At 58.6% G+C, this 12,691-nt stretch overlaps 1 protein-coding gene across 1 annotated transcript in view; it reads right to left on the reverse strand.

Annotated features, from left to right (window-relative positions):
* ZNF469 (zinc finger protein 469) overlaps nt 1-12,219 on the reverse strand; it is a 123,561-nt gene extending 111,342 nt beyond the window's left edge. The window contains exon 1 of the mRNA XM_040253712.1: nt 12,123-12,219. The gene's annotated coding sequence lies outside the window, so the exon portion shown is untranslated. The remainder of the gene's footprint in view (nt 1-12,122) is intronic.
* Nucleotides 12,220-12,691: the final 472 nt, after the last annotated feature.

The raw sequence follows: 12,691 nt of genomic DNA on the forward strand, positions 1-12,691 counted from the left end.
GTGCGGCCCTGCTTGAGGTGGAGCCTGGGGCTTCTCTGAGCCTCAGTTTCCTTGTCTCTAAAGTGGGCACAATTATGCCCACATCACAGGTGCTGTTGTGAAGATCGTTGGGGAATGAGGAAGCAGCACAACGGTCGGATGTCACCCTGACAGTGACCCCGCCGCTCAGGGCCTGACATCACCCTGATAGTGACCCCTGCCCCCATGTCCTGGGATGCCCAAGCTTGCACAAGACCAGGGGGCCGGAGGCAGAGGGCAAGACTCGTTTCCCTATAACCCGCCAAAACCACGTGCAGAGACAAGACACAGAGACAGACGAGGGGGTGGTTGGGCCTGCCTCACCCGGGGACACCTGCAGGGTCCCCCACTGACGGCCCACACCCCAAAGGCTCCTTCTGGGTGCAGAACTCTCCACAGGCCCCAAGCAGGCCCCGTTTACAAATGATCATCCGCCCATACCAACGGACCATGTCTGTGTCCTGCCCCCACACCACACCCGAAAGGTCCTGAAAGGAGCCGTCCCAGGAGCACCCTCCTCTCGCCGCAGGGTTCTGCGCACACTCAGGGAGGCTCCTGTCTAGAAGACGACCATCAGAAAAGCGAGGCCACCCCCTCAAGTGTCACCCAGCCTCAGACGTGTGAGGCAAGCGCCCAGCTTTGTTCTGAGTCAGTCACCTCAGGGGCCATCACGGAGGACCCCAAGGGGCTGCAACTGTCACCTGAAACTATTCTACGGGACTCAAGTCCTCCCTGCCAGTGTTCCCAGTGTGCACAGATCGCAGCCCTGGAACAGTAACACCACAGGGGGCGGGAGATGGTGCAGCAGGGCCCGGGGCACCACCAGGGCAGAGTCAAGTGCTGCCCAAGTTCACCTCTGCACAGCGTGGCCTCCGGCTCAATGAACCAGACACAGGCTTACTGTCTCCAAGGGCCGGGGCTGAAGAGGGCGAGCGGGAGCTGGCCAAGGTGGCTAGCCTGGCTCTGAACTTGGGTCTTCTAAGCTCTGAGCCCAGCATCCATCCATGGACACGTTTTTGCCCACCCTGAAGGCAGGACACATCTGCCCAGCCAGGGAAGTGCTTCCAGAGGACCCATCAATCCGCTCATGAAGCAGAATCAGCCTTGTTGAAATGCAAGTGACCTTGGGCCACGGGGGAGTCGACCTGACCTCTGAGAGTGGAGAAGTTCAGATTTCTTTTCCCAGGTCAAACAACCAAGGTCAGACAGTGTAAGCAGACCTCCTGGAGCCGGGCCTCCCAGCGGGGCTCCGGCATATCCGGGACCCACGCTGCTCTTCCACGTCAGCTCCAGCTTCAGGCGCGCTAGGGCAATCTGGCAGCAAGGTGATGTGAATGGCTCCACGTAAACACCCCAGACACTCAGCTCCACCCTGGGCAGTGCCGCCGTACAAACCAGGAGAGGGAAGCTCCAGGCAGGGCACTCGGGCCCTGGCGGACAAGCCTGCATAGTGCACAGCCACACACCTTGCTGGCACGAGTCCCTGGCTGAGGGGAAAACGCAGAGAATGCAGGCCCCCAGCCTCCAGCCTGTCCCTCCATTTGATCTAGCGGAAGTAGAACACGAGCTGGTGGGAGACCAGGGGGGCTTGGGCACAACCCATCCAGAGCCCCAGAGACTAACCCAGCACATCCAGAGAGAAGGGCGCCCGCTGGCAGGCTCTTGCCTCAAGGACCCTTTGCTCGGTGGGGTTGCCCACTGTCTCAGCCACTCGGGAGATTCCCGCTGGGTCTGGCCTGTGGCCCCAGGAGGTGGCAGCCTCAAGACCAGCCTCCCTCAGCTCACTGCAGACATGACATGCGTCTCTCACGGTGTCCAGAGCTCTGGGGTCGGGGCCCCGTGTCCTTGCCCCTTCTCCAGAGAAATGCTTGCCAGACATGCTGGTTGAGCACATCACCTGGTGTTCCGCGCGCCTCCGATCCAACTGGAGCTGCGGCCCCCTCAAGCCAGCCGCATCAACTGGCCACACCAGCACTGTCCTGCCCGCGGGCCTCCCATGTGCGCCCCATCCCACCCCAGGCGTCTCCAGCTCGCCCACCGCTCCCCGGGCCCTCTAATGGAGGAGGTCTGCTCAACTCTGTGTCCCCGGGGCTCCTGCCCCACATCGGGGGCCGCGAGGGCGGCTCTGGGTAGGTGGAGGGAATTGTTGCTGGAGGAAGAGCCTGCACCGGGCTGTGGTGGCTCACTCCCCTCCCTTCAATATCCTCTGTGGAGCACAAGGTGAGGCTTGGCAAACTCCTCCCTGAGCAGAGAGGGCGCTGGGGCTGCCCGCACACGCTGCCTCCTTGTTTCTGGGACTGACTGGGCAGTGGTCGCAGAGTGATGTGATCTGTGCACCACAGATCAGTGCTGTGAGACGGCAGCTCTGATCAAGGCCCAGAGGCGGCTGAGCCGTCACCGCACGGCTCGCGAGTAGTGGGGACAGCAAAACCCACCGGCATCTTCCTCGGACCCTCACCCTGCCCATCCCGGGGTCGGGCAGCTGTCACTGGTCATGGTGATGACCCCACGAGCACAGGCTGTGCTTGATGGAAAGTCACTCTTCAGTCTTTACAAAGACTTAGTGTTTATCCTTCAGAAATAATTCCCAGTCTTCTCTGTGATGCTCCCAGTGTTGAGACCTGCATAAACAACCGTCTTTGGTGTAAGTTTACTCCTTTATCCAAATCCCCTTGCTTGTCCATTGAACAAACAGATATTTACTCACACTGGTCTACTAACACGTGAGACCCTAGGCTTAGGTATTACAGTCCATCGAGGAACTGGGCATGTTGGTTTTTAGTGTCTGGGAAAGGGGTCAGTTTTAGTGGGAAAGTCTTTGTGGATGGGTGGCCTTGTCCTTCATAGAGCATGCCACCCAGAGATTCAGGCAAAGGCATCCGATGGGCGTTGAATGGGAGGGTTCGCAACATGACACAGAAGACATCACTTACACACTTAAATCACAGGGGGAGCATGGAGACAGCACGAGGCAAGTATTTGATGAAGGAAAGAGGGCAGGAAGGGAGGAAGGGAAGAAGGAAGTAAGGAACAGAGGGAGGGAGGGCGGGGAAGAGCACTCAGATCCTTGTTTCTTGGTTCACATTAAGGCCTCATGGTTGCCCTGCATGCAGCCCCCTCCACCTGCATCCCCTGCCCTTCACTTAGCATGAATCCAGCTTTAGGGCCCAGAGGAGGCTCCCGACCACCCTGATCACTGGCTCGTGGTGTCCTTCATCTTGTCCTTCAGGGCCACATCTTGACCCACATGGTTGTTTGTTTAATGCTGATCTCCCTGGGGGATTGGGGAAGAACCCAGAAGAGTCGACCATTTAGGATGAGAAGAAAACAGCACACCCCTAAGAAGATCTGGGGAAAGAAATGGCCAGTGCAGACCTCCTCAGGTGAGAGAGATGCCTGAGGAGAGGCCAGAAGCTTGGTGGGGGGTGAACACTAATTTCCTTGTCTGTTTTCAGTGAATAAGTCCATCCATCACATCCATCTACCCACAGATCTATTTATCCACCCGTCTAGCCATTCATGCACCCACTGGTTCACCATCAATCCATCAGTGAATTTACCAGTCGACTGATTAATCCTTCAGTCCATCTGTCCGTCCAGCCACAGGCCTTAGTCAGTGCATGAGTTGAAAGGGACTTGGGTTTGTGTTTCTGGCTGCTGGCCAGCCCTGTTGTTGACCCCCATCATTCTGTGTGAAGGATGAGGAAGACTCCATGGATTGCCCTCAAGGACGTTTGGGCTGGAACTGTCATGATCCTTTCAGAAAGACTGTGTCCAGTGGGCCAGTTTCAAATAGAGGATCCAGGACCAGGGAACTGAAGTTCAGAGGGGGTTGGATCAAATTCAGCTAAAAAGAAATTTATTTTATAACACAGGTTGGAAGCAGCCAATCTATGGACAAAGTGGCTGAGGCGGTGACTGGACACACTGGACGTTCCCCAAGCAGCAGACGCGCTCACCAGTACACAGCGGGAGTGTGGCAGGGTCTCGGCTCCCTGTCCCCCTATATTCAGCCCAATTTGGTGCCTGCTCGGTCTTCTAAGCCTTCCTGTGATGGCTTCCGGCTGTGGCCTTTACCACGCCTCACCCCACCCAGGGCTCTCCAGCAAAGCAGATCACATGCCCGAGGCCGCTGGTCTCCCACCACAGCCTGGGGTTGGGAGTGGGGACAGCCCTGTCATGGACAGGTGAGCCGAGGCTTGGGAAGCCTCGGTTGCCAGTTCCAGGGTCACGCTTGAGCCCCAGGGCTCCTCCGCCTCCTGTGCCCTGGTTGGAAATGAGTTGTGCCACGTCCTGAAAGCTCGCCAGGGGTCTGTTAGCAGCTGCCCTCTTCTCTGGCTCCCCTCTGCCTCTGGGACGTCTGCCAGCTCATTCCCTAGCCCCAGCCCCACACCCCACGCTGCTCGCTCACACTCATTGCATCGCCCCACCCTCGCCCGTGACCCCGCACCCAGACCCCGTTCACAGTCTCCAAACTCCTTCCAGAACCTGAGGCCAGAGCCTTGGCTCCCCGACCCACTGACCTGGGATGGGGGTCGGAGGGTGATGGGAAGGATGATGGGGGTGGGGGACGATGGATTATGGGGGGCTGGATGATGGGGGGGTCGGATAATGGGGCCAGGGGGAACGGAGGATGGGGCAGATGATTATGGGGATGGATGATGGAGGGGACAGATGAAGCAGGGTATGGATGATGGGGGTGGGAGGAGATAGAGGATGGCTGGGACGGATGATGGGGGGACAGATAATGGGGGGCACGGATGACGGGGTGACAGATGATGGGGGTGGCCAGGTGGCCAGAAGGGCTGCTAAGTGAGGGGTGGCCCGCCACGCATCCACACCTACACCAGGAACGGCAGCACGGACAGGCCAGGAGAGCACCGAGTTGGGAAAACGGGGCTGGCCCGGCGTCCACTAGGCCACGTCTGGTCAGGGTCACGAGCAGTGCCCGGTAGACGTGACCCGGCTCACTCGTTTACTCATCCATCTGTCCAGCAGACGTGTGCCGGGAACCCCCGGCTGCGGAGCCCCGAGACGGTGCCAAGTGGGGGCGCTTCCGTGACTCCAGAGTCGGGTGGGGCCGGGGGTGCTGCGGGGCCTGATGTCAGCAGTCCCCCTCTGAGGCAGGACCTCAGGGCCAGGCTGTTTACATTCCCACAGTTATTTATGGGCGTGTGTGTGAGAGGACAGAGCCTGGAGCTCCTGGGAGCCTCCCAGGAAGGGGGTGACGCACAGGCCCGGGTGACGCTGGCCTTCACCGGGACCGTGCCTGTGCACGCTGCCCGCCAAGCTGGGTCTGTGATGGAGGCTCCTCCCCACCCGCCAGGACAGGCACTTGCCCACCCTGTCCTCTAAAACTGCTCCTCTGTCCCCTCCACGGCCCAGCTGAAGAGGAAGAGGGACGCATCCAGGAGACAACCTCAAGATCAAGGGCACAGGAAATTTCTGCTTTCATCTGAAAATCCGTCAGCTGCAGAGGAAGTCCAGAGCCAGGCAGATGCCTGGGCCGTGGCTCACGCACACATGGGCTCCCGCTGGTGTGAATGAGCCCAGGGCGAGGCTCCTGTCTGCGGTCTCGCCTCGTCCTCTGTGAGGAGCTGCCTCTCACAGCCCGGCCCCCGCGTCCACTGCTGAGCCCCAGCTCTGCGGGGGGGCGGCGGGGGAGAGGCTGGGACTGGGAACCAGTTGATTTCCCAAGCGGCTCCCCGAGCCGACGCAGCCCCAGGCTCTGGACAGGCGGGACGGTCCCACGCTCAGATGACAGAAGGGGTTTCCTCGTCCCAGGGGAGGTGTTCCTGCTGAGGCAAAGCTGCACGAAGCCCCCGCCACACGGAACGCGCAGCACACACGTGCCTTGGAAGGCCCCACGTTCAGTCCCTGTGTCTGAAGGGAACATCGGCTGGTAGTGCACGTCTGGAATCTGCTGGCAGGACTGAGGGCCGGCACACACTCGCCTGCAGGTGCCTGCATTTGGGGTCAAACTACCGGAGCAAGGCACAGTTCCACTGGTACAAGATGCTCATATCTGCCTCAGGTTCCTTGTTTGTAAAACAAGTACGGTAACACTTGCCCCCAGGGCACAGGGGTGGGGTGTTTACACGTATCTGCCCTCTCTGTAGACAGCTGTCATCACAGCAGAATAGGGGCCTAGAGGTCAGGGGACCGGGCTGGGTCTCGTCCTGCCACCCTGGAGTCTCAGGCTCCTGGCTCCCCGACAGGGGGTTTCATGGACGGCCCCAGGGGTCCCTTCTTGCTTGGATATTCCAGAACTGTCGCCGACGGAGTGCTGGTTTTAGATTCATCGTGATGTCCTCTAACACCTGTTGTAGTGCTCAGGGAACAGGTGCTCAATTAATGAGTGGACATGATGAGTATAAATGCTGACGGTGTGATGCAGAGAGTCACGAAGAGTTACAGGAAAGGGCTGACCATCACTCAGGACTGAGAAGTGGGGAAGGCTCCCTGGAGGAGGTGGCTGTTGAGTCCAGCCGTAAAGAGCAAATTTTTTTGGGGGGGGGGTAGTATACTTGCCTCACAAAGTTGTGTTAGTTTCTGCTGTACGACCGTGTGAATCAGCTGTATGTATACGTATATCTCCTCCCTCCCACCCCAGCCCTCGAGGTCACCTCAGAGCACTGGGCCGGGCTCCCTGGGCTACACAGCAGCTTCCCACTAGCCGCCCAGTTCACACACAGCTGTGTGTGTGTGTCACTGCTACTCTTTCAGTCCTTCCCACCTGCCCCTACCCCGCTGTGTCCACATGTGCATTTTCTACGTCTGGGTCTCTATTCCTCCCTGGAACTAGGTTCATCTGTACCATTCTTCTAGGCTTCCCATACATGTGTGAATATATTGTATCTATTTTTTCCTTTCTGACTTATTTCACTCTGTTTGACAGATTTGGTCCATCCGTATCTTTACCAATGACCCAGTTTAATTCCTTTTTACGGCTGAGTAATATCCCATTGTATATATGTGCTATATCTTATTAAAGAGCTGTTTGAATGGGTGGAAGAGAGGAGTTGATGTTCCGGGCAAGAGAAATGCAGTGAACAAAGGTGCTCACGATGAATCAAAAGCAAGTCCTGCCACCAAGGAGCCTGAGCGACAGAGCAAAATGGACATGTACCTCCCCGGCATCTTCTCTCAGGAAGGTGCTGGAGGGTGAGCTCCAGGAACACAAGGAGTAAACTTTACTTTACTCCCAGGAAGACAAGGGAGTAAACCAAGAAAGTGAAAGTAAACCAAGAAAGGATCTTGGAAAAAAGGGATCCAGCCCTGGAGGAAGGCGGAGACACACCCCCAGGAGGAAGGGGATCCACCTAGCGTGGATAGGGCACCCCTGGGCCTAAAACAGGACATCCAGAGCAGCAGCACGTGAGTGTCCCAGAACCTCCCTCAGGCACCTGGCACGGAGAACATGCAGCCCCGATGGCAGCAGCAGAAGGCTCAGATGAGAGACGATGGGCAGATGACCGTGTGCGTGTGTGTGTACATGCGCAGTAAGTACTATTAGGAGACTCACACGACGGGGAAAGAGAGTGGGGTTACACTGGGGGTCGGTCTGTGGAACAGCAAGCCAGCCTACAAACCCCCCAAGACACTTGCAACAAAAATATGCAGTAAGGAAGGCTATTATGATATACAACAAACTCAGCAGTGAATCGTGGCCCGTGATCCCTGTGAAGTCAATGCTGACTGTGGGCAGGGTTCACCGTGGGCCAGGAGACCTAGCGTGGATAGGGCACCCCTGGGCCTAAAACAGGAATCCAGAGCAGCAGCACGTGAGTGTCCTGGGAGACGTGGGGGCCCAAGTCAGCGCCACGGACTGAGCCTGATCACACAGGACAATGGGGCCGCAGGGAGGCACCCTGGGAGGGACATGGTTTTCCTGCACAAGACTCAGATCTGTTTCATGGTCTAGGTATGTGCATTTATAATAGTGATAACAGAACTGAAGGAAAAGTGAGAGACGGTCCTGCCACCACTTGGTTGATGAGAACCAGCTGGCGTGGGGGTGCCGGGGGTGGGCTGCCCTCTGGAGGCGTGGATGCTGGTGCCACCCGCGGGAGCACACAGCTTGGCTGGCGTGGTTGTGCACGTCCGACCCCCATCCACAAGTGGCACCCACATGCGTGCTGCATAGAGAAACCTTCGAACTCCAGGGACTCAGGGCTTTCGTGGTGGCTTTGCTGGTGGTGAAAGCCTGGAAGCTCCCCCGCGTCCGTGGACGAGAGAACAGAGTGAAGAGTGGACCCAGCACACAGAGGAGGGTCAGCAGCAGTGGAAACAGAAGGCTCCCAGCTCGGACACTGCCCGAGACGCAGCTCAGAAACAGAACACTCAGGGGAACAAGGCAAGCCACGGAACAAGATACACCGCAACTAACACCATGTTCATAAGATTCAAAAACAAGCAAGGCGAGCTGTAGGACTTGGGCATGCTATATATACGCTAAAACCGCAAAGAAAGCAAGAGACTGAGGAAGGTGTGAGGACGTGCCTACTTCTGGGGCAAAGTCCAGGGTGGGGTGTTCCCGAGGGGTGAGAAGGGGTGGGGACGCCTGGGTCCTGGCTGGGCTGTGGGTACTTCTACACGTCGCTGCCCAGAGTTGCATGTGTCCACTCGACGGCATCACATACACCCTCACAGGAAATGGGGGGTGCAGGGGCCCAGTCCACACGGCCTTATGAGGCCTGAGCTGCGGCCTGTGAGCCATGGTCATTGTGAAGGGATGCTTCATTCCCTCCCAGCTCAGCAGCTCACCTGTGTCCTGGGTGTCTTCGTTCCAGCCCAGCTGAGTGACAGCCTCTCGCTGGCACTGTGTCCACACCCCCACACCCCACAGCTGCTGAAGACACAGCCCTGGCAGGGGCCCAGGCCAGGTGAGTGTGGGAGGGGCAGCTGTCGTCCACAGCCCAGATCAGCCCCTGCGTGCCCGGCATCCAGAGGATGGTATGTGGGCACCCGCTCTGTGGACAGACAGGTGTGATGGGCAGGGGATGGGGAAGGGGGACGTGTCGAGTGAGCTCATGGCAAGCAGGCAGGTGTGGAAAGCCCCGACCGCCCCCCGCGGATCGAGTTCTCGACAGTGCAGCAGCCGGGACTCTGAGGGGCAGGTTGGTTCTGTCAGGTGTGTGGGGGGGGGCACGGAATCCTGAGTCCACCTGTGAAGGGCTCTGTGGGGAAGGATGGGTGCTTAGGGAGTAGCTGGAGGGGTCCGTGATGTGGACAAGTCCCTCCCCCCCAGGATCCCGGCCTCCTAGGAAAAGAATTCCATCCGGCTGACTGACCCGGACCACCAGGTATTAGGTGTAGACGGTCGGAAATAAGACAAAAATAGACGATGAAATGCTGGCGTTCCACATCACGGGTTCCCTGAGGGTGATGCCAGGACACAGGGCCTCCCTGCAAGGCAGCAGGAAGCTCTGTGTCTGCCAGATTAGGAGTCCAGGCTGTGGGCACCTGCAGCCATGGCCCTTTCTGTGGCTGCAGCCCTGCCAGACACTCAATCCCTCTGGTGGGTAAAGCAGACCCTGCCCAGATGCAGGAGTGGCCTGACCTTGGCCTGAACTCAGCCAGGCAGCCCTTCCACCCTGACCACCGGGTTGGTGCAACCAGGTGCCTGGTCCTCCCCTGGCCCTTGTGGTGAGGTGTGGCCCAAGCAAAGTGCCATGGCAGGCGAAGAAGAGCCAAACCCCAAAGGCGTTACTTGGCCTTAGAGTCCAGCAGTACCCGCACCTGGGTAGGTCAGCCATCTGGGTCAATAAGCTCCCTTGCTGCCCAGGCTGCCTCAGGTGGGCTGTCACTTGTCACCAAAGTTGACCCGGCTGAGCTCCTTGGCCTTGATGCCAGGAGGTCAGGATTTGGCCCAGTTCTGCCTCACACGGCCTCTGGACTGTCCTGTGGGTGTAACCAGTGGCCCTCCTAATGCTTAGAGTCTGTGAATGAGATTGTTCTCTGGGTTTGCTCAAAACAACCTCTTCAAATGTGGAAAAGGACAACAAAATAAAATTTTAAAGTTCAGGAAAAGAACTATTTCTACAAGTGTGGTCTCGCCCCCGGTGGCAGCCACAGTGACTCTGGAGTCATAGAATTCAGCTCCCTGGGCCCCAGGGCCAGGAGAGGGTGACTTCTCCAGCCAGAGGCGGCTGTAACGCTGCCCATTAGGCTGGGCCCCCACACCAAGCTCAGTTCTGCTGCGGGATCCAATCGGCGCAGGTAACCCTCGACCTTCCCTTGGCGCTGCCAGGGGTGCTGACAGCCCTGTGGTTGCAGACGGTCCTTAGAGGGATGATGAGGACCCCGTCGGTCAGCAAGAAATGCAAACTCCTCCACAAGGGGATGGGGTTGGGGGTGGGGTGGGCCTGCCCAGAGCACCATCCTGAGGTGAAGAGACGGTGCCTCTCGGGGCTGTGAGTCCACATGCCTGGACCACAGGCTGGGGTCAGCGCCCCCACCCAAGGCCCCTGGAGCCCCGCCCATCGGCGCACCTGAGACTCTGGACAGGCAGCAGAAAAGGCACCTGGGGAAGCCACAGAGACCCCACATACCCCAGCGGGCCACACAATGGCCCATACACCAGGCCCCCACGGCCCCGCCCAGAGTCTTTCTCCTGCTTCCCCAGGCACCGGCAAGCTGAAAGCGTGGCAGGGAGCACCCACGGATTTGCCACCTGAGGTCGCAGCCTGTGCCATCTGTATCCTTGCCGGTGTGTCACGTCCCACCCCTCCAGCGGCCCGTGGATCTGTCTTACTTCTTGATGCACTTCAGAGGAAAATGGCAGACATCCTGATGTACCATCCCTGAACACTTCAGCCGGCACTGCTCTAACTAGACTTCAACGTTTGCTTGTATTTTTCTAGGGAAAATTTACTCGTTGTGCAAAACACAGACTGTAAGGGTACCTGTCTAGGAGTTTGATGAAGGCAACCCCCCTGAGTGACCCCACCCTGTCAAGACAAGGGTCCCTCGTGCCCCTCTCCCTCCCCCTGGCCGCTCACCCAGCGTGAACATCAGTGAACATCAGAGCTGAAATGACCCGTGCGTGCTGCCGGGACCTGAATCACCACAAACGGGAAAGCAGGCTGGCAGATTTTGTGACATAACCAGTTGGCTGCATTCCTGAAGGACTCGCACAGGCCCTCCCCTTCCCTCTGAGTTGCGAGCCACGATGCTGTGGTGCTGGCAGTTCAGGGAGCAGCTCTGTTTGAGGCTTGCAGGGAGGACCCCCCCGACCCCACGGATCTGATCAGAAACAAGCCAGGAAGCCACTTTCCAAGGGCAGGTGTATAAACAGTGAGCAGCGGCGTCCATCCCCCCGGGAGTGCGAGGCGGGCTCGCCCGGCACAGGGATGACCTGTGGGCAGGGCCACCTCACACACCTAGCGTCAGGCCCTTGCTCACTCTCTGCATAGCCCGCGGGCGGTCATGGAGGCTCCCCCGCCAGGCCCAGGGATGGCTCTGGGGCTTCTCAGCACAGCCCCTGCTGAGCACCAGTGCCCAGCCTGGCTCTGGGCATTACCACGGCTTTTCCTTCTTGGGCTCAGGGTGAAGGGCAGAGCCAGGGGCAGTGCTCACCCAGGGCTCACCGGCGCTGCCACCCCTCCCTCCCTGAGGACAGAGCCAGCACTGCCGTCTGAGCCCCTCCCAGCAAACACCTCAGACGAGACAAGCATCCTGGCCCCAGTTCACTGTGAGAGCCACCAAAACACGTGGATCACGTCTCTTCATCCACAACCATCCCAAACCGAGTGCCGACATCAGCTCAGCACTAAACGAGAATCACGATCTGTGCCACACTGACTGGAGCTCAGACACTGGCTCAGCTCTAACCACCTGCCGATGAGGACGCAGACCTGACCCGAGTTCAGACACCGACTCAACACCAAGCACCTGCCGCGTGGACAGATAACCACCCGCCGGTGTGGACACAGACATGACCGGAGCAGGGACCTGCCACATGAACACAGAACTGACTTACCCATGGGCACCAGCTCAGCCTTAACCACGCACAACATAAACAGTAGTGATAAAGAACAAGTGAAGCAAGACGGAGATGGCGGCGAATCAAACTCCAGAGAGAAAGGGAAGCTGCCCCCTACCTTGTGACCCCTGGACACAGGCTGGTATCTCTGCTCGAGGGCTGTGTGGTCCACCCGCCTCTCCGGTTCCACACGGCTCTTCTCTCTGGGCCGCCAGCCGACCCTGTGAACAACACACGAGGGTTTAGACGGGACACTCAGGAAGTGGCCCCAGGACTTCCTGGTGGCGTGGTAAAGAATCCACCTGCCAATGCAGGAGACATGGGTTCGATTCCTGGTCCAGGAAGATGCCACATGCCTCGAGGCAATGAAGCCCGCGTGCCACAACCACTGGACCTGTGCTCTAGAGCCCATTGCAACTGGAGAGTGGCTCCCTTGACTGCAACTGGAGAAAAAGCCTGCCTCCCGCAACGAAGACTGAGCACGACCAAAACAATAAATGAAAAAGCAGCAGCAGCCCTGGGACCCCCACACCCAGACCCCTGGGCATGGGGGTGGGGTGGGCAAGGGGCCCCGATGGATGGCCCTCCCACACCATCCTCAGGGGTCTCCCTCAGGTGCCTTTCCCGGGCCCCACCAGCCCCCCTCCCCCACCTATGTGTGTTGTGCACACTTCCCCATAGTCACAC

Source organism: Oryx dammah, unplaced genomic scaffold (genome assembly GCF_014754425.2).
Source record: "Oryx dammah isolate SB20612 unplaced genomic scaffold, SCBI_Odam_1.1 HiC_scaffold_13, whole genome shotgun sequence".
In the NCBI taxonomy this organism is placed as follows: Eukaryota; Metazoa; Chordata; class Mammalia; order Artiodactyla; family Bovidae; genus Oryx; species Oryx dammah.